The sequence below is a fragment of the Haliaeetus albicilla genome, chromosome 7, assembly GCF_947461875.1.
Source record: "Haliaeetus albicilla chromosome 7, bHalAlb1.1, whole genome shotgun sequence".
NCBI lineage: Eukaryota > Metazoa > Chordata > Aves > Accipitriformes > Accipitridae > Haliaeetus > Haliaeetus albicilla.
Window position 1 is genome coordinate 25,985,788 of NC_091489.1, and position 21,509 is coordinate 26,007,296.

The 21,509-nt window shown below is 42.9% G+C and overlaps 1 protein-coding gene across 2 annotated transcripts in view; it reads left to right on the top strand.

Annotated features, from left to right (window-relative positions):
- Positions 1–21,509, top strand: part of SHLD1 (shieldin complex subunit 1) — a 93,024-nt gene that overhangs the window by 7,692 nt on the left and 63,823 nt on the right. For both annotated transcript variants that reach the window (XM_069787424.1, XM_069787425.1), the window contains 3 exons: positions 7,929–11,389; positions 12,887–13,016; positions 13,508–13,618. The gene's annotated coding sequence lies outside the window, so the exon portion shown is untranslated. The remainder of the gene's footprint in view (positions 1–7,928; positions 11,390–12,886; positions 13,017–13,507; positions 13,619–21,509) is intronic.

Here is a 21,509-nt window from a genome sequence, read left to right on the forward strand (position 1 = left end):
TCTATGTTCTCTATCTTCCCAATAGGTATACAGATTACTTTCCTGATGGTATAGTATCCTTGGGATAACTGTAACCTGGATACAGTATTCTTTTTTCTTGTTAAAAACGTTTAGGGACAGACATGGAGTGAGGCCTGTTCTGGAGCAAATCCACCATCCCCCTTCACCCGGTATGACCCACTTATTATCTGTCGTTTTGCTTACCTTCTTTATCCATGAGCTACAAAGCCCCTTTTTTGCATGGGGGACTCTCCCTAAACATATTCCTTTTCCCCTCACTTGTTTTAAAGTAATGCCAATTTTTCTTTCTTCCCACCGGCACTGTAGGCGATTGGCCTGGTTCATGAGGTTATAAGGGGTGTTCATTCCTGTGGCTTCATAAAAAGGAGGTTTAGTGTCATAGCATAACGAACAAGCAACAGTAGCATTAGGGTTCGTATGGTTGAGGGCTTGATAAGCAGCTTGGACTAACTTCCATAATGGGTCAACATGGCTACCTTGGGTGGGTTCTGAGGTCCAAGGGGATAGGTTGGATATAGTTATATCAGGTTCCTTCTTTGGGCTTGATTCGGCTCCTTTTATGATTTTATTTGGACCTATGGCCTGAGAATTTGGGATTTCTCTCTTTTGAATAAGAATTAGTCCTCCTCTATCTGTGTTAGGCTCCCAATATCTGACTCCCCAAGTTTTTCCTAGTATCCACCCGGGGTCCTCTGGTGATGTGACATTTAGGACTAAATATGAACAATTACTTAATATGACTGTTCTACAGGGAGCCAACTGTATGGAGTCTTCATACCTAGGTGGCTTGCACCCGCGCGGTCCCCATTCAACTTTCAAAAATTTGTCTTTTACGGGGGGAGTCCAAGCTGATGCAATTGTAACACAGTCCCAATAAGCACAGTAATATTGGTTAGGTGTATTGCAATATCCCTTCCCTGGATTAGAACTAGGACAAAAATAAAAGGGCTTTTCATTCAAGCATGGACTTATGGGAACTAGAGTACAAAGTGGGGTGGTAAAACTGGGGGACCCTGCAGTAATTTTCTTTTGGATAACTGTGGAATCTTCCCATCTTGACAGAGTCTATTCGTATGGCTGATGGGGATTTTTTCCTTGTATTGTGCCCAACCATCCCAAAACTAGTAATTTTACATTTCTAAGACCTAAAATTGCATAAAGCAAAAGCATTAGAGCTTGATCCCAACATCTAGGGAGCAGTGGTGGTATCCATGGACCATTGTGGGTATTATTTTCCCAACTTAATATATCATCATAAGGTGTCTTTTTTATACCCCAAGATCCTTGCCTTTTCATGTCCTTAATTTTTAAATCCTTTAAGTCATAGTGGAGCGAGGTTAGGTCAGTGGGAAACGTTAGGGTGTTTTCAACTTCGTAGCGCTTACTATATGGGTCTGCAGCTCCATATTTAAGGCAGCTCGTCATCAATAGTCCCCACAGCAGTACATTTCTGCCTCCTCCGTCTACTCAGTTGCTTCGAGCAACGGGGTGTACCATCTTCTCGGCAGCAAATGTATTCTTCAGGGGAGCACTTGTTAGGCCACTTGGCCTGTCTTATTCTGTAGGCACTCCAATTTTTATCTTTCACTTCCCACAAGTAGCAACTCACTCTCATGATCGTTTTTCTACAATTTATGTCAGTTATTATTGTTACGTTAGGGCAAGGTTCGTTTGAATGATAACAATATCGTTCGGGATGTATTCCTTTTATAAATATTTTCCACCACTCAGTGGAATCCTTCTCAATTTTCCTACTAAAACCCCTAGGCATAAGGCCTTGTCAGTCAACTCTCTTTCCCGATTGTGACACTCCTGACAAACCCCTCTGGGGGAATACCCGTAATGGCAATGGCTCCACCACTTTCCCTGACACACTATACACTTATAACATACAAAGAGGTAACAATTACAACCTGGGTTTACACAGTTAATGATCACAGGTTCATTCATCAGTTCTTTCTTCTCAAGGTGACTTTTAGATCTTCCGGCTTGTTGACCACTTCCCAATGCGATGTGTGGATTGGTCCCTTAACTCGAGTCGCATGGGTCCAGCCTTTTTCTGCCGTCCTGATGGCTGTATCTGTAGTTAAGAGAACAAGAAACGGACCTTCCCAGCAGGGGTTTAAAGATGTCTCTCTCCACGTTTTTATTAATACTTGGTCTCCAGGCTCAATTTTGTGGATGGGGAATCCCAGGGGGACCGTCTGTTCCACTATTCCTTTTTGACGGTTGTCCCTTATGATCCTCGCTAAGGTAGTTATGTATGTACTGATAGATGCATCCTCAACTTTGGGGTGTTGTATTGGGATTCCATGGGAATAAGGCATTCCATATAACATTTCATAGGGAGATAACCCCGTGTTAGTCTGGGACCTTGTCCTGATGTTTAATAAAGCTAATGGCAAACATTTAACCCATGACATTCTGGTCTCTATCATTAGTTTTGTTAGTTGTGTCTTAATAAGCCCATTCATCCTCTCTCCTCTCCCTGAACTCTGCGGATGCCATGGGGTATGGAATTCCCACCTAATTCCTAGAGCCTCTACTGTTTCCTTTAATACTTTGGATGTAAAGTGCGTTCCCTGGTCCGAATCGATAGCTATAACCATACCAAATCTAGGAATAACTTCTTCTAGCAAATGTTTAACTACAGTTCTAGTAGTAGCTTTCGCAGTAGGATATGCTTCTACCCAATGGGTGAGTTGGTCTACTATTACCAAAAGATATCGATATCTTCCTACCTTAGGTAACTCTGTAAAATCTACTTGGATCCTCTCAAAAGGTCTGCAGGCCAATTTTCTCCCTCCAAGGGATTTTGCCTTAAAGTTAGATCTGTTCACCTTTTGACAAGTTAAACACCCTTGAACCTCTTGTTTTGTCAGATCATATATGCCTATGCACCCATAGTATTTTAAAAATTGATCAGCTAGGGCTTGGGTTCCCCAGTGGGTGGTCTGATGTAGTCTAGAAATTATATGTTTAGCATAAGCTTTTGGTAACATTTCTCGTCCATCCGGGAGGATCCATTTATCATCCTTCTGGACAATCCCTAAGGCCTGAAATTTCTGTATTTCCTCTTTAGTAAAGACTTTTTCCTTCTGCTCAGTCAAGGTTTTAATGGGCATTGCTTCCCTCGGGCGGTTGAGGCTGCCTTCTTTGCTTCATAGTTGGCCCGGTTATTCCCTCTAGTATAAAAATCCTGTCCTTTTTGGTGCCCTTTTACATGCACTACTGCTACCCGTTCTGGTTCTCGGATTGCAGTAAGAATTTGCCTTATTAATTCTTCGTGGATCAAACCCTTACCCTGGGTATTGATAAGTCCTCGCTCTTCCCAAATTTTCCCAAAAGTATGTACTACCCCAAAGGCGTATTTTGAATCTGTAAATATGGTTCCTACTTTTCCTTTTAGCCTTTGCAAAGCCTTTAATAATGCGTATAATTCGCAGGCTTGCGCTGACCAGCTAGGGCTAAGGGAGCCAGACTCCAGTACTGTTTCCCTTTTCCCATCTATTATTGCATATCCTGATTTCTTTTTTCCCTCCTCCATCCGTAAGGAGCCATCAACAAACCATTTTTCTCCTTCAATTAATTCCTCCTCCTCTAAATCTTCCCGGATCTTGGTTTGATACTCTATCAAGCTGATGCAATCATGTGTGAGTACATCATCTACATGTCCATACAAAAACTGGGCTGGGTTTTGTGCCAAGGTAGATTTTAACTGTAAATTGGGAGAATGAAGTAAGATTGCTTCATATTTTAGCAGTCTACTATCAGTCAGCCACTTGTCTGCCTTTTGATGCAAAATTCCCCTAACGTTATGGGGAGCATATACTTCTAATTTTCCCCCGAAGGTTACCTTAGTTGCTTCTTCTACCATCAAAGCCACAGCTACTATAGCCTGCAAACACGTAGGCCACCCTCTACTCACAGGGTCTAAAAGTTTAGAAAAGTACCCTACCGGTTTCTTATGCCCTGCCCAATCCTGTGCTAGTACTCCGTATGCCGTGTGATTATCTGTTTCTACAAATAAATAGAACTGCCCCTTTAAATTCGGTAAGCTCAAAACCGGGGCCGTTATCAAATCCTCTTTTACTTTATTCAACTGCTCTTCATCTTTACTAGTCCATTGAATTTTATCATGGGTTAATTTTTTATATAAAAATTTTACTTTACTACTATAATTTTCAATCCATTGTCTACAATAGCCTAAAAGTCCTAACAGCTACCGAACCTGTCTCTTAGTTTTTGGAGGTGGTAAACTTAAAATTCCTTCCACCCGATCAGGATCAAGTTTCTTGGCTCCCTGGCTTAGCCAGTGGCCTAAGTATTTTACCTCTGATTCAGCAAACTGAAGTTTTGATTTAGAAACCTTAAGCCCGACGTCCCCCAAAAAGTTCAGTAACTGTATAGTGCTTTCTCTAACTTCTTTTTCATTAGTTCCTGCCACTAATAAATCATCCACGTATTGTAAAAGTTTAATCCCCGGGGGTAGGGTAAATTGCTTTAATATAGCTTCTAAGGCTTGCCCGAACAGGTTAGGTGACTCCGTAAACCCCTGGGGCAACACTGTCCATCTTAACTGCTGTTTCCTACCCGTATCAGGGTCCTCCCATTCAAAGGCAAAGTAGTCTCTACTGCTTTCATCAAGGGGGCAGGCCCAAAAGGCATCCTTCAAATCCACCACACTATACCAAGTGTAATCTGAGGAGATCTGATTCAACAGTGTGTGAGGATTAGGGACTACTGGGAACCGGGTGACCGTACGGCTATTTACAGCTCGTAGGTCCTGAACTAACCGGAATGACCCGTCAGGCTTCTTGACAGGTAATATGGGGGTATTATGGGGTGACATACAGGGTTCTAAGGTTCCTTTATGTATTAAACTTTGTATTATGGGTTTTAAACCTTTTCTTCCTTCCATGGATAACGAGTACTGCTTCACTCGTATTGGTCTCTCTGGGTTTTGGATGGTTACCTTTATCGGCGGAATATCTAATTTTCCTATATTGTCTTGGTTATACCATACATCAGGATTGATCTCCGCTTCATCAGTGGGATTTAAGGGGTACAACTTCACCATGAGATTATCATTTTCCACCGATAAATTAATCTTTAAACTAACAATTAAATCCCTTCCCAAAAGATTATATTCTGCTTCAGGCACCATCAGAAATTTACCCACGCAAAATTTTTGAGGAGCCTCTATTTCAATATCCTGAGTTTCATATACTTTAAACAGTTCTCCCTTTGCACCTACAATATTTATGGTGTTTTTAGTAAGGGTGCAACCGGAGGGTAGTTTCTGAACGGTGGATCTCTCGGCTCCTGTATCTACTAAAAATTCTACCTCCTCCTTTTGGGGACCTAATTTCAATTTTACTCGGGGCTCCGTAGATGTTTTAGTCCCCAATAAGTAGAGCCCCTGACCCCCCTATTCATTTTTAAACATCTGCTCATCCTGTTGTTTCTTTTTACAATTCCGCTTTAAGTGACCTCTCTTCCCACAATAATAGCATTCAATTCCTGCTTCTTTATTTTCTGGTCTAACTGGCTTTCTTTCTTTGCTGGGTCCCTTGTTGTCTGTCCTCATGGACCCTGGTTTATTAACTCTCTGTCCTTCTCAGACGGCTGCAACTAAAATTTTGGCCTGCTTCTTCTGACTTTCCTCATCTCTGCGTACATACACCTTCTGAGCCTCTCTCAACAACTCGTCCAACCCTCTGTCCTGCCAGTCTTCTAACTTCTCCAATTTCTTTCTTATGTCCACCCACGATTTAGCCACAAACTGTGTTTTCAGCAGGGCTTGACCCACAGCTGTATCGGGGTCTATTCCAGAATACAACTGCAAACTTTTCCTTAATCTTTCTAACCAGTCAGTCGGAGTTTCATCCTTTTTCTGATACTCATTGAAGGCCTTATTTATATTTTGACCTCTGGGAACTGCTTCTCGTATTCCCTGAATTATTATGTCTCTTAAATCACTCATATTTTGTCTATCATCTCCTGCAACTTGATGGTCCCAATTTGGTCTCTGTAGGGGCCATTTCACATCCCCCTGGGGCCCATGCTGATGTCTTTGGTCCCAGTATTTCATCCCTGATCTCCTAATCATATCTCTTTCCTCAGATGTGAAGAGTATCCTTAAGATAGCCTGAATTTCATCCCAGGTGTAAACACTAGGGCCCAGAAATTGATCTAGTCTTTCGGAGACCCCTAAAGGGTCCTCGAGTAAACTTCCCATTTCCTTCTTAAATTCTCGGACATCCCCAGAACTTAAGGGTACCGATACAAATCCCACTCCACCCTGATTTCCCCCCATGACAACTTCTCTTAGGGGCAATAAATGTGTCGTTTCTTGGTCTCTCCGAGTCCTACTCCGAGTTTTCATCCCCTCTGTTTCTACCAGAGCAGAAGGGGTCGGGTGAGTGGGTAATTGTGGATATATTCGGGGTGGGGATGGAGGGGGTGAGGGATTTGGGGATGGCGGGGGATTTGGAGCTGGGACATATGGGGGTGGGGAGGGTTGGTTAGTCGGGTCCCACTGTTCGCGTGGGGGCCCCTTCGTCTTTTTCTTTTCAGTTAAGGCAAAAATATAACTTCTAGCTGAGGATATTATCCAGAGGCTGGCATATTCACTTTCTTCTAGACTAAAAGGTTCTTTTTGGTTCACATATATATTCAGGGCTTGACATACCCAATCCTCAAATGACCCAAAAACTGGCCAGAACAATTTATCAGCCCTTATCTGTTTCCCCCCCCCATATTTCCATACAGTAATGTATCATCTTTTCCTTATTTTTTTCTTTACAAGATGGCCAATCATCCCAATATTTAATCATGGATCCCAAGGGACTATCTACCGGTATATCAGGTAAATGGCTCTCCTCCTTTTTGAGGGTACTTCTCTGTGAGTCCCCTCCCGGGCCAGAAACTTTACTCTTTTTCTGCCCCATCGTCTTGAGGTGCCTTCTTTCTCTCAATACCTTTCGCTTCCCTACTTCGGTGGCCAAGTCCCTCACGGGAGATTGGAACTGCACCTAGAAGAGGTCCGCACTCGCTTCGCAGAGATTTCTGCGTCTCACACACTCGCACACTCAAGGAATCCCGTCCCCAACCAGCGGTTTATACTTACGTATCTCTGCCGCCTGGATCTTTGTGCACGATTTTACAGGGTGTTAGGAGAGCTCATCTCTTTTTTTTTTTTTTTTTTCCTTGCTTGCTACGCTCAGGTAAATTGAGTCCATGAAGGTCAGAGCAAGTCTGGAGCGGGACCTGCCAATCCAGGACCATCCAAAGATGGGGACGCCCTCCCGAGTTGGGGTCGCACACCAGCCTGACTCTGATCACGTCGGGGTCACCAAAATTGTTATATACTGACAGAGCCAATTTTTTATATAACATTATATTTATTGAGAATAGCAAGCAAGCAGCGCTGGGCGGCCGGGGAGTCCACGCTCTACCAACGGCTCACACCTTTATGTTATAGTTACATTTCTTATATACAGTTCATGCACCCCTTTTTGTAAGTCTCCGCCTTGTCCTGCTTCCTTTTTCTTCACTCGTGCAGGTTTGTTACTAGGCAGATTCGGTCCATCTTCTCAAGGGCGCGTGTCTTTTGATGTAGAATGTCTTGATGTGGAGAAGTGCAGTCCTGGCAGAGTTAATCCCCTTATCTGGTAAATTGTAGCCGTTGTCTTTTCCCTCCTTATCTAGTAAGTTATAGCTGTTGCCCTTTTCCCATGACTTTTACATATCATTTAAGCAAGCCTTGTTATTTTCACAAGGCATCTGCTAAATCTCAGTATGTCTCTTCCCCCTTCCCGATTGGTATGTAAGCCTTATTGTCTTTTAATTCAACACGAATTACACAACGTCAGGGAACAATTTGGTTCCCTGTCGATTACAAGGTTTAAAACAGACAGCTATCAGTGAGTGACCTCAAAGAGGACTTCTGTAGGAAAACAGGAGAACATGTCAGTTACTTCACACCTACTCTGTATTCTTGGCTGTCTCTGTCATGCTCAGCCAATAGCTCTTGGAAGCAGAATGTGCCTATTCTGCCCACAGCATTGAAAATGTCCAAAAATTAGAATTTTTTTTATTATTATTATTATTTTTTTAAGACTAACAAGATACAAACCAAGAAAGCTTTTGGAGCAGTTCTGACTCTTTATTCTCCTTGCTGGGAGGAAGTAAGAACTCTCATCTCCAAACTTCTGAAGATACATACAGTTGTATGTAACTTTAAACATGACAGTATCCCTTGTTTTACAAATCCAAATTTACTTGCAAGTAGGTTGTTGCTCCAGCTGAGTCTGACAGTTCTTCTCCATGGCTGTCTCCACATGAAGCAGTTCACAAGTTTGCCATTCACATTTTAGTCAAAGCTTTAAAAATTAAGAGCAACCACTATGAAAATGCAAGATCAGTGATAAAAATGACACACTGTACAGCTGAACAATGCATAGCATTTGTGTAACAGCAGCAGAAACTGGTTTATCAGGTTCACCCCAGACATGTAAAGGATACATTAATTTTTGAAACAGTACAAAATCTATTGGAGTATTGGCTGGTTTTCTCACCAGAAAAAGAGTGCCAGGACTAACGGTAGCAAAACAGAAGCTGCAAAATCTAGGCTGTAACTGGTGTGAGGTAGTGTTGTTTGGTGTGAATGCCCTTTGAACGCCCTTTTCTGTGAATCACAGAAAAGCACTGAAAATCTCCGCAGCTGCTTTCAGCCGTGAGACCAAAAGAGGTCAAGGTGTGCCAGAGTACTGGCCTGATGCCAAGCCTGTGCGCAAGGGCTGCACAGATAAAGCTGCAGACGGGCTGCAGACAGACAGAGGACTGATAAACTAAAACCTGCAAGGCTCTGTTTTGTCAGTGCTGGCAGCTCTGCTGGCAAGATTGCAGCCATGAAGTTCAGCTGCTGTTCATGATCTAGGGAAACTGTGTGTCGCTGGAAAACAACTGCTGAAGGAATAAGCCTCTGTGCTGTCTTGCAACTCTTCCTCTTGGGACCTGACTCTGTGGAGAGATCAGGAGAAATAACGATTAAAATAATCCGTGGGGAAGGCTCCCAGCAAGGAGGAGCTGTGTTGCAGTCCCAGGCTGAGTTTGGTCATCCTGAACCCAGGCCAGCACTCCACAAAACACAGCACACGCATTCCCGCTGGGTGCTACTGGCAGGAAATGGGGCAGTGTTTTGAGGTGCAGCCATCAGTCACTTGAAGACTTAAGTTGCAGGAGTTACTCTAGAAGACCATTGGGGCAGAAAGTAGCTTTTTGTTGCACCTTGCATTTCTCTGAGCTGCAAAAAATCCCACTGATTGGCAAGGAGGTAGTCTGAGGCTCTTACCACTTTTGTTAACGATTGCCTTGAGCTGAGACTGTGTTGCAGAGAGGCGCCCTGCTCCATAAATAGAACCCACCTACTTCAACACCAGAAAAGTATTTGCCTTTAAAATCTGCTAGTGCTGAATTATGGCCAGTTAGGCATTGTATTACAAAACCTCCATATTTTTACAGGACCAATAAATGTGTTAGCAGGAGGAGTAAAGTGAGAGCACAGAAATGATCTCTTTTAGTGTTAATGGCAAGCTTGTAGCATTTCCCTGCTTTCTTCCAGAACAAAATGCAGCTATAATGATTTCTGCTGTTTCCCTTCAAAGTATTGGTTCATAAATAGTTATAGCCCTTAAAAATTGAATCAGTTTTTAACATTATTAAAACAAACCAGAGTTCTAGTATGCTGGGGGCTCAGAACATGGACTGTATTAAGGGATCATATGACACTCAAAAGACTTTTTGGAGACTAAACATTCACCTTTGTTCAGTGGAATTAGAATCACAGAATGGTTTGGATTGGAAAGGTCCTTTGAAGATAATCTAGTCCTGCCATGGGCAGGGACTTCTTCCACTAGATCGGGTTGCTCAAAGGCCCATCCAACCCGGCCTTGAACACCTCCAGTGGTGGGACATCCACAACTTCCCTGCGCAACATGTTCCAGTGCCTCACCACCTACATCATAAATAATTTCTTCTTTATATCCAATCTAAGTCTACCCTCTTTCAGTTTAAAACTATTATGCCTTGTCCTGTCACTACAGGCCCTGGTAAAATGTCTTCCTTCATGTTTATTATAAGCCCTCTTTTAAGTATTGAAAGACTGCAGTAAGGTCTCTTAGATTAATGAATGCTGAGAATCAAACAACAGAAACAAGTCTTTCAGTGGGTCTCTCTTTTTGGGCCAGTTCCCAGAACTGTGTGTATGCAGTCAAAATCTGCGAAGGTTCTTAGGTGCTGACTGAAATGAGAAGTCTTTTAGGGAATGGGTGTTAAAAGGCATCTGCAAAATCCCATTCTTTCTACCCAGGGATGGAATTACTTGGAGGGTTTTGAACAGAATATGCTGACTCTGAGACAGGGGGACTGCCTTGCCTCAACAAACTGTTATGTTAGCTTTCTAATTCCTTTATCCCATGGATCTTCTGCAAAGGATCCAAGCCAAAGGTCAGGCTGAATTAAATCAAAGTAATTGAAAAGACAGTAAATGAACCAGGGTTTGACATATTGTGAAGCATAATTTGTGACTTGTGCAATAGGGATCATCTCCTCCAGCTGCAGAGCAGAGATAAAAGTTTATTTTTTCAAACTTGCTAAAGGACAGAAGGGAATGATTCAATTAAAGTATAACAGGAAAAGCAGCAGTCACCAAAAAAAGAGAGAGAAAAAAATTCCTGGAAAAAATACACAATGGGAAAGGATACTGTTTAAATCCAAAGCAAGGCGAAATGACCTCAATATGTTGTGGCTACTTAGTCACTTATTTCCTGTTTATTTCTGTTTACTTTGTTTTGCAACATGCTCCGGACCTTTAATATTTTCTAATCTAAATAAAGAGTTATGGTTTGTTTTGTCAAATAACTTCACACACAGCAGATGTTTCTGCAAAAATACATATTCAGAAAATCCTTTTTGTTTCAGTAAGGAAAGCATTTTCCAAACTATTACAGAAACAAAACAAAGATATTTTGTTTTTCCAACTCACACAGTTGCACAAAATGACTGCACTGCTCAGAGATGTTTCTATTTTTATTAACTGAGTTGAATCACTATTTTTAAAAAAGTGTTTCAAAATTAAATATTACAGACTATGGAGCTAGAAGAGTCTGACTGTCAGCATCTCTTTCCCACTTGCATGTTTTAAATACTAATTTCATGCTGCAGGCTTTCCCTCAGCAGTGACATATGAGCTCTGTCTCTCCTGTCCTGACTGTGCACCTCATGTCCTAGGATATTAAGATCCTGTTCAGTGCCACGGGGAGGGTAAGAGGACAAGACGGCACAAGGCTTTTTCCAGATCTCGGTAATCCCAACAAAAAGTGGCATAATAAAATAGCTATTTTAATACAATAGAATAAAAAATAGGAATACAGATAGTGAGTAAATTTTACATCCCTTCAGGTTCTGGGAATCTGGCTTGCAAATGGCATGGGACAGACCCCAGATGGACTTTCCCATGGCCCACTGTGCAGATCCCATCCGTGGAAAGGAAAGGCTCTGCCTCCCTCCCATGCCATGGTGCCTTTTAGTTTGCATAACAAACAAAACCAGGCATATCTTCTCCTGACAGCCTGGACTATTACCTCTGTAATAACACCCACCAGTGCACAGCACAGGCTGGCATTGAGGACTCCAGCAGATTCCCTTGCAGTGGCTGCTCATGCTAATGTACAAGCTGCATACAATGCCTGGTAGGGCAGACATGGTCTGTTCATGGTCACTAACTCCTCAAATAAAACGTCTTCTGTGAGGCTCCCAACAGAGATCCCAAAGGCCCTTGCCACTTTGTCAGTATAGTCCAAAACCAATAGATGGATTGGATTCCAGAATGTACTGGAAAGCAGGAAAACATAAACACACAGCCTAGCCATGTAAACCTTGATTTTCTTAGGGAATTGGGAAAAATAAACTAAGCATGTTAAAAAATAAAAAGCAAAATTGGCACTAGCTGAGAAGATAGCAGGGAGAGTGACTTGCACAGAATAACACTGAGCTCCTGCCAAAACTTTATGCCCTGGGTGACATTGTCACCTTTGTTTGCCTAGTCACAGATAGGTTGCAACCTCAGCCATAACTTTTCAGACAGTAGCTATATTTAAAAATAGAACCATGGCTTTGCACTGAGAACAGTTTTGCTCTATGAGCTCAGGAAGCAGTGAAGCTTTGTGACTCATGGCCATCCTGACTTCATTATCTGCCTATTTCTAAACATTAATTAATAGCTGTAATATCATACTTTGTTTACTCTGCATCTTATCTCAGGGCTTCATCCTCCAGCCCTTAGTTGTATTGTAATCTTTGTGTTCAATAGAACTCTGCACAATGGAGGATTATTCACGTGAGTAAATTATTAACTGAAAAGCACGTGTACAAGTCTGCTCCAAGTACTCCACTCAGCTGTGCCCAACTCAAGAAGTAACTAGTTCTTTGCTAAAGGCCTGATCCAGCATTCGTATCCATCAATTAGCAGGTGTTGACTTCAGTATGCTTTAGTTTAGGCTTTAATACTGTGGTCTCATCCTCTGAGACCTGGTAGTGACTTCCACATTGCATGTCTCTTTTCTGGAGGACAAGGGTTGGGAACATCATAGAGACAGTACCCACAGCTGTCATGGGGGAAAGGACCCTGTCCTCGTCCCAGGTGACCAGAACCTACAAAGCCAATATAAGTGCTTATGCACTTAAAATTTAGCATGTTCCTCCAGGACCTTCATTCCTAAGCGGTAGCAATTTCTAGGGGGGTCACACTTATCACCCCATGGCCCCTGTTTATTCCCACAAGGGTGTTCTTTATCCACAGGCACCCCCCTCCTTAATACCTCAAGCAGAGCTGACACTGTATTGGAAAGGGGAAGAGCAACAACACATGGGACATCGAAATATAGAGCCATTTGTCTGCTTTCCTGCGTTTTCTGTGGAGGACTGCTGGGGTGAGTCCTGCAGCCCTCTTCTGCAGGGGTTTCCTGCCATGTGTGAATAACTCACCTGACAGAAAGCCTGGCCCCATAAAGCATCTTCTGAACCTTTTCCCAGGAAGCACTTTAAGGGGTGAAGTCACAGCTTTTCCATCAGCAGTTTCAAATAGTTTGATCAATACTGCAGAGGTCTGGTGTCGCATGTATAACACCAGGATAAAGTGCAGAACTGTCAGGTGAATATATACCTTTGATGCCGGGGTTTCCAAAACGGTTGAATGCCAAGGGTTACAGTGCCTTCCCAGCACGGGCTTCAGACAAAGCCTCCTAACTGCGTCAGGCTCACTCAGCAGGAACCGAGCATGACCTGCTCCAACTGCAAAATACAAAGCCTTCCCTTGAGCCCTGCGTACCTCACATTGATAAGTTGGACATACTGTGGGCAAAGCCTTCGGCTCTGTCACCTCCACGTCATGCTGCCCATTTCTTTCTCATCCTCCCCACAGGGTATCTGTTGTGTCTGTACTGTGCTACACACCTCACTGGGAGCCAACCCCACCCAAGAGGAGAGCAGCTTGATCATGGAAGACATGGAAAGGAAGGGAGAGGAAATTAAGGTAATCAGGCTGAAATGGGCCAGATTATTTGGCACCTTGGGCTCTTTCCGATGTTTATACAGGTTAAAGCAGCCATTCTCCATCTGTCCTGGGCAATGGCTGGACACAGTCCACAACAGCCAGCTCTGGGTGGCCCTGCTTGAGCAGAGGGGATGGCCCGGATGACCTCCAGAGATCCTTTCCCACCTCAACCCCTCTGTGATTGTGTGATCTCAGAGCCAGCTGGTGCAGGTTTCCCTGTGCAGAAGAAAACTCCCAGCTGGTTCATTAAGTCAGAGAAGCAGTGTTTTTTCCATCTGTGCCCACAATGCCAGCAGAGAATGTGTTCAGGAAGTGAGAACATGTGGAAGACATGGGGTGGAGCTCTGCTCCACCAGCTCCCACCTTTTATGCAGTGACTTGGTACTGGGGAGACAGAGGAATTAATTCAGGATTAATATCTTCTGGCAAAGATAGAGGAATTAATTTCAGAATGTGGCTCAGACACCACAAGGATGGGCTACATCTGGCAAAGCAGGTAGAACTAAATGATCATGTCTTTTCCAGGACATGAGAAGGATACAAGAAATGGCTCTATCTAAATTTAGCACTAGCATAAGCCATGTTACTGATGATTATTTTAGAAAATGAAACAATACATTCCTTTTTAGATGTTAACTCTATTTTCTACTATTTGGGTGCTTCATATCTCGGTGTGCAAACAGATAAATATTAACTGCTCTAGAACAGTAAAGTATCACTTTTACTGCAGTTGCCTGTATTCAAAGGCAAGAGGAGGTAATTATCATTGTTTACATTAGCCATTGCCTTGCAACTATTGTGTTAAGAGAACAAGTCCTAGGATAATCAGTGTTTTATAACTGTGTTTTTTCCTTCTAAAGTGTCTAATCTTTGTGTTGTCTTTTTCTTGTGGTGTGATCAAGTCTTGCATAAAGGCAGATAAAATCTTAAAGTTGGGAAACAGGTGGAAGAGTTTGGGAGAAGTTATACTTGTCTTTAATCATATTCATATTGCAATGAATAGACATGGCTTTATTATTTTCCCAGACAAAATGCCACATCATATTTTGCACTTGTAAGTTGTCTAACATAACAACAACAGTATCTTGGATAAGGATAGCGAAGGAAGCACAGGTTATGAAGGGTGGCTGGTAAGAGAAGACCAGAGATTACACAGAATATTCATCAAAGAAAAGAAGCAATTTTCCTGGACAAGTTAAAAAAAATCATAAGACGAGTCTCTCAATCCAAAATGCATATGCATTTTCTTACTTACCTGTCGAAGTGGTGAACAACGGTCAATTTCTGAGTTTGTAATGTAAAGAGAATATGGTAAAAATCTCTGGAAAAAGAAATCACTTGTCTCAGACTCCATGTTATGCTTTTGCTTGATAGACAAAGAAATGCAAATGAAATGCCTGATTCACCAGGGGAATGTGTTCTGCTTTTCATCCAGGAGCAAGATGAGATAATTTTAAATCCCAGAGCTGCATCACAGCACATATACTCAATACCACTTTAAGGATGAGCAGAAGTGCACATCATGCCTCTTCCTCTCAATATTAAACATGCATATTTTTTGCTGTGATGGCACCATAGAGGAACATACTTTTATGGACTTTAATAGTAGTTTCACTCTTTTCATTGTATTTTTACTCTTTTCACACCACAGTCAGGCCCCTTGCACCCCTTGGATGCCTCTGCTCCTCCAGAGCAAGGATGTAGACAAACAAAACAACCTGCTTCTCAAAGAAAGGTACACAAATGTTGAAAGGTAAAAGGAAAGCTGACATGGCAACTTAGGCGGCTTTTAGACCCCAGAAAGCTCAGTAAATCTCGTTAAAACCCTGCTAGAACTCTCAGAACTTGAATCCAGCACTTGGGGTCCATGGCTCCAGCTGTGCTGGGCCAGCAGTTGAGAGCAACGTCCTGGCCACAGTGCTCTGTAGGCTTAAGAAAAGCAACCAGGATATGAGTTGTAGGCAGTGATGTCTCCAGTGATGTGACAGGCAGGCAGATGGGTGTCTCTGCAGAGACTTACAGACAGCCTCTGTGAAGACATACCACTACCTAATAGCCCACGTGGGTTTAACTCCTAATACAGAGCACTTCTTTAACTCTAAGTGGATCTTTGCTCTGCAGCAATGCCATGGATTTTCCTAAGGGACTGCTCTTTTAAAATACAATTTATAAATACAGTCTCCTCTCTGCTTAAGAAGATTGTATTTATACAACCTGTCATAAAAACTGGCAGCAATTTTCTGTAGAGAGGAGGAGGAGGAATGAGGAAGAAGGAAGAAGAATAATAGCATTCAGACTTCATTTACCTGTGGGAAAGGCTTAGCAAGGACAAAAATGTAGGATTTGATTGCAGATTTGTGGTGGTCAGTCCCAGAGTTGCTGCATAAAGGCGTATTCCTCTGGATACTGCCAGTAACAGGTATACGTGAAAAACTGAGAAAATGGTGCTTGATTCTAGGACTCAAGTGTATTGTCAGCACAAAATGCACACCTTCAAATGCCAGGAATTTTCTGGTGCAACATGGGCAACTTCCTTCAGCTGCAGGGAAACTGTGCTGATAGCCAGCTGGGGGAGAACCTCCAATACATCTGTCCTTTGAATCCCCAGTTCAGCCTATCTGCTTACCATGGTGTTTTTAAGTTTACTACCTTGGCAGTTATCTTGTTTGAACTCTTCAGTTCTTCCTCATACATCCAAAGCATGAGATCGCTTTGTCACCTTTTAAATTCACCAGTCAGGAAATAAGTGACATTTTATTGCCACACTTTTAAAGAACTAGTCAGCATCATCACTTTTTTGCCAGTTGAGTGGTACAGACCTATCCCAAAACAGGAAGCAGATTCTTGCCTAAGTATTGCTGCATAGAAGTTTCTGAGTCAACACTGGCAAGGTCTGGTGGGTGTTAACTTGGTGTGATAATGCTTGTGAGGGACAGGCGTCTGGGGCACACCTGCAGAGGAGCCTGCAGTGGGTGGCCAGCAATCCTCATGAGAAACCACGCCTTGGTTTCTGGAAGCTGATCAAGAAAATGTCTGAAATGTTGTCTGCTAGATAACAAAAATGAGTTAGGGATAGGTTTTAAAAAAACATCATATGCTCCTCTTGCCCCAAGCTGGACTGCTGGTGAAAGACTGCAAACTTGGGAAAGACCACTTTGAGGAATGCTCAAAATCTCATGGTGAATTAAACAATTCTGTTTGTTTTTCATCACAACCTCAGTCCTGTTCCCATTGAGCTCACTGGCAAAACTCCCTCTGCTTCTAACATGGACCAGAACCAGCATCAAAAATTTGTGCTGCCTTATACAAGCCTTGCCATGGGACTGTGTTGCTGGAAGTAACTGCTGATACAGTTCCCAGAGTGGCCTGCACAATTCCCAAAGTGAAAGAAACCATAGCTATAGCAGATACCTTTTCCCAGCAAACAATCAGCTCATTTGATTATTTGCATAGGTAGTTACCTGGGCTGGAAGTCAGATACACACAATGGACAAGGAAATAGATGAAGATAGAGGCTGAAGAGGCTAGAATTTGCACAGAGGGGGAAAAATCAAGACAAAAACAACAAACCTCAAACCCTTTGTTTGCTCTTGTTGTCTGTCTACACATCTTTGGAGTTCAGCTGCAGGCAGTTAACATCTAAAATTGTGGTAAGATCTTGTATTTTCTTAGATTTTTTCAAAGCTGTGGAAAGGGTTCAGATGACAAATTTAAGCCCACAGACATAATCTCAGCCACAGCTTTTTTTGTGTTCCCACCATACAAAACAAAGGCAGCTATATTTATAAATAGATTTTCTTGTCACGATGGGTGACTTCAAAAAGCATGGTCTCTCTGTCCCTGGGAAATAGCTACCAGCTGATTTTCTTCTCATCCTTGCAGAGCAAGGGAGGAGTGGCAGCTTGGCTGGCCAACTTTAGGAAAAGAATTGGAGCTGCCAGACCCAGGTCAGTGCAGTTCAAGCCACTAATTATAAATATTGTCCTTTTGTGTATTCAGGGAAGCCATGACTGTTTCCTTGACCAAGAACATCAGCTACAGTTTCCTGAAGCCATGTACATATTTTATACCTCACAGGCAAAAGGACCCTCAGGCAGGCAATGATCTTGCCATGCTTCTCCCAGGGACAACATAGGGCACAAACATCATTTTACCCAGGAAGAAAGGGGTGCTCTTAAGGGTAGGGCTTATTCCACTGCACATAAAATCCATCTACAGCCACGCATCTCCTTTACCCTCCCCTCCTCATCAAGGGAGGAGAAAAGATTTCTCGAACAGGGTTATTCCGAATTGTTTAGGTGTTTCCCTTAGGATGTAATAAGCAGCAAGTCAGACATGCTTGTTGCCCTCCAATGACTGAAAATCCGCTCAGCTTATGTGGACCCAGGAGCATACACTGTTGGCATTTCAAGGAGTGATAGATGAATCTCCCCTACTGCTCCATGAATGCAAAGCCCAGCTCATTGCAAGCATGAACTCAAACTTTTCCAAGGTCAGCTATGTCCTTGTAAATGCTCAGGGAGCCAGTTTCCAACAAGAAAGCTGGAAAAAACTAGCCTCTGTTTTAAGGAGATTATCTTCAACAAAGATTTGTCAAGCTGAAGTACAGCAAAGGGTGAAGCCAAGGCATGTGTTCCTGTGACCCAGTTACCTTCAGGAAACCCAAGCAGGACAGAGAGGATTCTGGCTTCTAGCTACAAAAGAACAGCTAAGCATTAAGACATAGTAACCTATAATTAATTTATTCCCCCAAAGGATAATTATTAGCAATTTTTTTTTTTTTTTTTTTGCTGCAAAGTAGCAGCCTAATATTGGTACTGATTTTAATTAACTAGCCAATGGGAGGCAGGATGGGCTGAGGAGAGATTTCATACAAAAGTTAATTAATGCTCTGACCTAGTTTAAAGTGTTGCTTAAGTGGAAATTGGGGGTGAAGTTGAAATCAACCAGTTACAGATTTTTTAGCATCCATATTACCGGTCATATAATGAGTCCTCCCATGTGATCCACAGAACTTAAATTAGCAACCTAGAAGAAATTAGTGAACACACAAGAAATAAGGAAGTAATTTCCAAGGCAAACATAGTTCCTTCTTCATGAACACACCTGAGTTAGAAGAGGAAAAAGCCCTTCTTGCTCAAACCAAGCACCTGGTTTATAGCTGAGCTCAGCTCAGGGCACTGCTTAGCCGGGAGGGAGATCTGAGTAGCACCAGTCTGGCTGAACCAAGTAGTGGGACCAAGCCAGTGTCCAGCACATGGGAGCAGAGCTCAATACCTTTGCTCAGTGTTACTTGTAAGAGCTGTACTCCTGGGGGGACAGTATTTTGCACCTCGTGGAAAATGTGCTGGGTTTACAGAAGCATCCTGATGATAACTCATTATGTCTTTAATGAGACTATAACTATCTCTTGGTTTCTTCCTTTTGTTCTTCCCAGATCTGTTTTAATCATGTGTGTCTCAGATTAATAACTTCTGCTTTGATTTATTTTCCCATTACTGAAAATAAGACACTTGAGGATTTTATTTAATCTTTTTGTTTGTTTTGGAAGTAAAAGATGATATATCTTACTGATCATCTGTAAATTCTTCATATAAAAGAAGATTTCTCCTCATGTCTGAAAACCAGGGCCCTCTGTGATTCTTGTTTTGGGCCCACAGCTATTTATAACCACCCTGCAATCACTTTTGCAAACTGATGCCAATGAATGCAGGACATCATTGATTATTGCCTTATTATTCTTCATTTGCTTGGCACTGCCCCCGTCTTGAAAAGTTAGCCATCTGAACAGGCAGAAAAACCACACTGTGGGAGAAAGGAGGTGTTAGTTCACTCCTATTTCACAAGCAGGAGTCTGAGGCACAAGGACATGAAATTACCAAGGTCACAGTAGTGCAGAGTCAAACCACCCCATCCTTTGCCCATTCCTCAGCATTACATCATCTTCCTCTCAGCTGGCAAAGTGCAGTTGGGATTATTGCAGTTGGAAGGGCACAGAAAGACCTAATTTTAAAATTAGCATATCAGGTTAACTACAGTCTTGTAAGAATCTTTTCCTTTTCATAAACAGCTTCATCAAGGTGGTTGGGAGTCAGATCCTGTACCCAAATTTTGTGAAATGTTGATTCACCAGGCAAGCAGCTCTGTTTGAATCACTGCAAATCACTGAAGCAAATGCTATCTGGCAGCTAAGCATCACATCCTTGTTTAGGTCACTCCATAGATAAGCGGTGGCTTAAACGCTCTACTAGTGGAGCCTCACAGCCTTTTCTAGGTCACTTCACAAAAAAACATATAAAATTACTTCTTTGCAAATCACAGCCTAATATTTTGTTGGAAGCCTGAAGTGACTCCTTCCTGAGAGCCAGGAATTACACACCCTTGGGTTCTGACTTCTCCCTAAAATGCAGCCCAGTCCTAGGTGAGGAATATGTTTAGACCTTTCAGAACCCTATTAAAACCCCTTTGTGTAGGGGATACGCCAAATATCTCTTTTCTCCTTTTTCTGTAGGAACATGTAAATAAGGCACGTTGTCCAGTTGGCATTCAAAGAACACCACGGCTGGAAAGGGTTAATGAATTGTGGCCCTGCTTTTAGCACCTGATTAAGGTAGTGGAAGCAGGTTCCTACAAGAGCAGCAGGAGCCACATTCAGCTCTCTTAAGGAGTTGATCAGTGTTTGTAAATAGCCTTGGGCTTGGGGGAGGCTTTAGCTTCTTGCTGCTGGGATTTTGTCCTGAATAAGGAACCAATGGCTTTCATAGAAGAGCCTGAAGGACTTAGGTGCCGAGTCCAGGGTGGCAGGGAAGGTAGGCTGCCCACCTTTAGTTATCTATTTTACTCTTATTTTAAATATTGTTGCTGTTCCCTTTCCCCTTGGTGTATTGAATATTCTACCATTTTATCTAGTTTTCCTCCATTTCTTCCCTGAAGAATTGAGATGCTTCTGGAACTGATGCCTGCTTCTGGTCCCCTTCACCCTTCTGCACCAGGGGTGGCTGAAGACCAAAGCTGTGCTGTATGCCTGTGGTAGCCTTGGCATGAGGGGCTTCTAGCCTGTGCTCTGCTGTGCTGCAAGACCCCTGTCTTGCATCTCTTGGGGCATGTTTTGTTTCCATCAGTTCCTTCTTCCTGGCCTCTGGAGGCACAGGAGAAGAGGGCCTGGCCTTTTGTAGGGCCCTGCTGATCCCTTCTACTTGAGGCTGTGCACACTAAGCAGAATTAGAAATCATGTAGGTCAACGTGCCCCAGCCATGTCTAAAAGGCAATACTAGTTGTTCTGATAGCTGTTGGCTGCCCTCAGAGGAGGTGCTGTGTCTGCACTAAGGAAACCAAGACATGGTCTTGTTGGGCACATTCACTTTTTGAGGACGATTTTGCGGTGGCAACCACCTTCAGAACAAGACACCTCTCACCTGCCAGGCAGGTGAGCATGCTGCTGAGACCTCTTCTCCATAGGGCTGCTGATGTCCTACCTTGCACATCCCATCTCTGCTCCTGGTTCCTGCCTGCACATTTTGCATACTCCTCCTCCCGTCTTGAGAAGGGCACCCCATGAGCTCTGTCACTAAAACTGGGGAGTATTGAGTGGTGGTGTCCACGCCCATATAGGGAGCAATGCTCTTTCCGCTTCTTCCACAAGTACTTCCCAAACACTGGACCTTTGCCCCATGATGCTTGTTTGGGCTTGGCTGCACAGCGGTCTCCTTTGGCATGTTCTTGCATGAGATTTCAGTGAATATGGCTGAGCTAACCTGGTCCTGGAAAGAGACATCTTTCAGTAATGCTTCTTGTCTTTATTACAGGTTCTGTATTTTTTGTTTACATGGTGATGCTTGATGAACCTCTTAGATCAAAGAAATACTCCCAC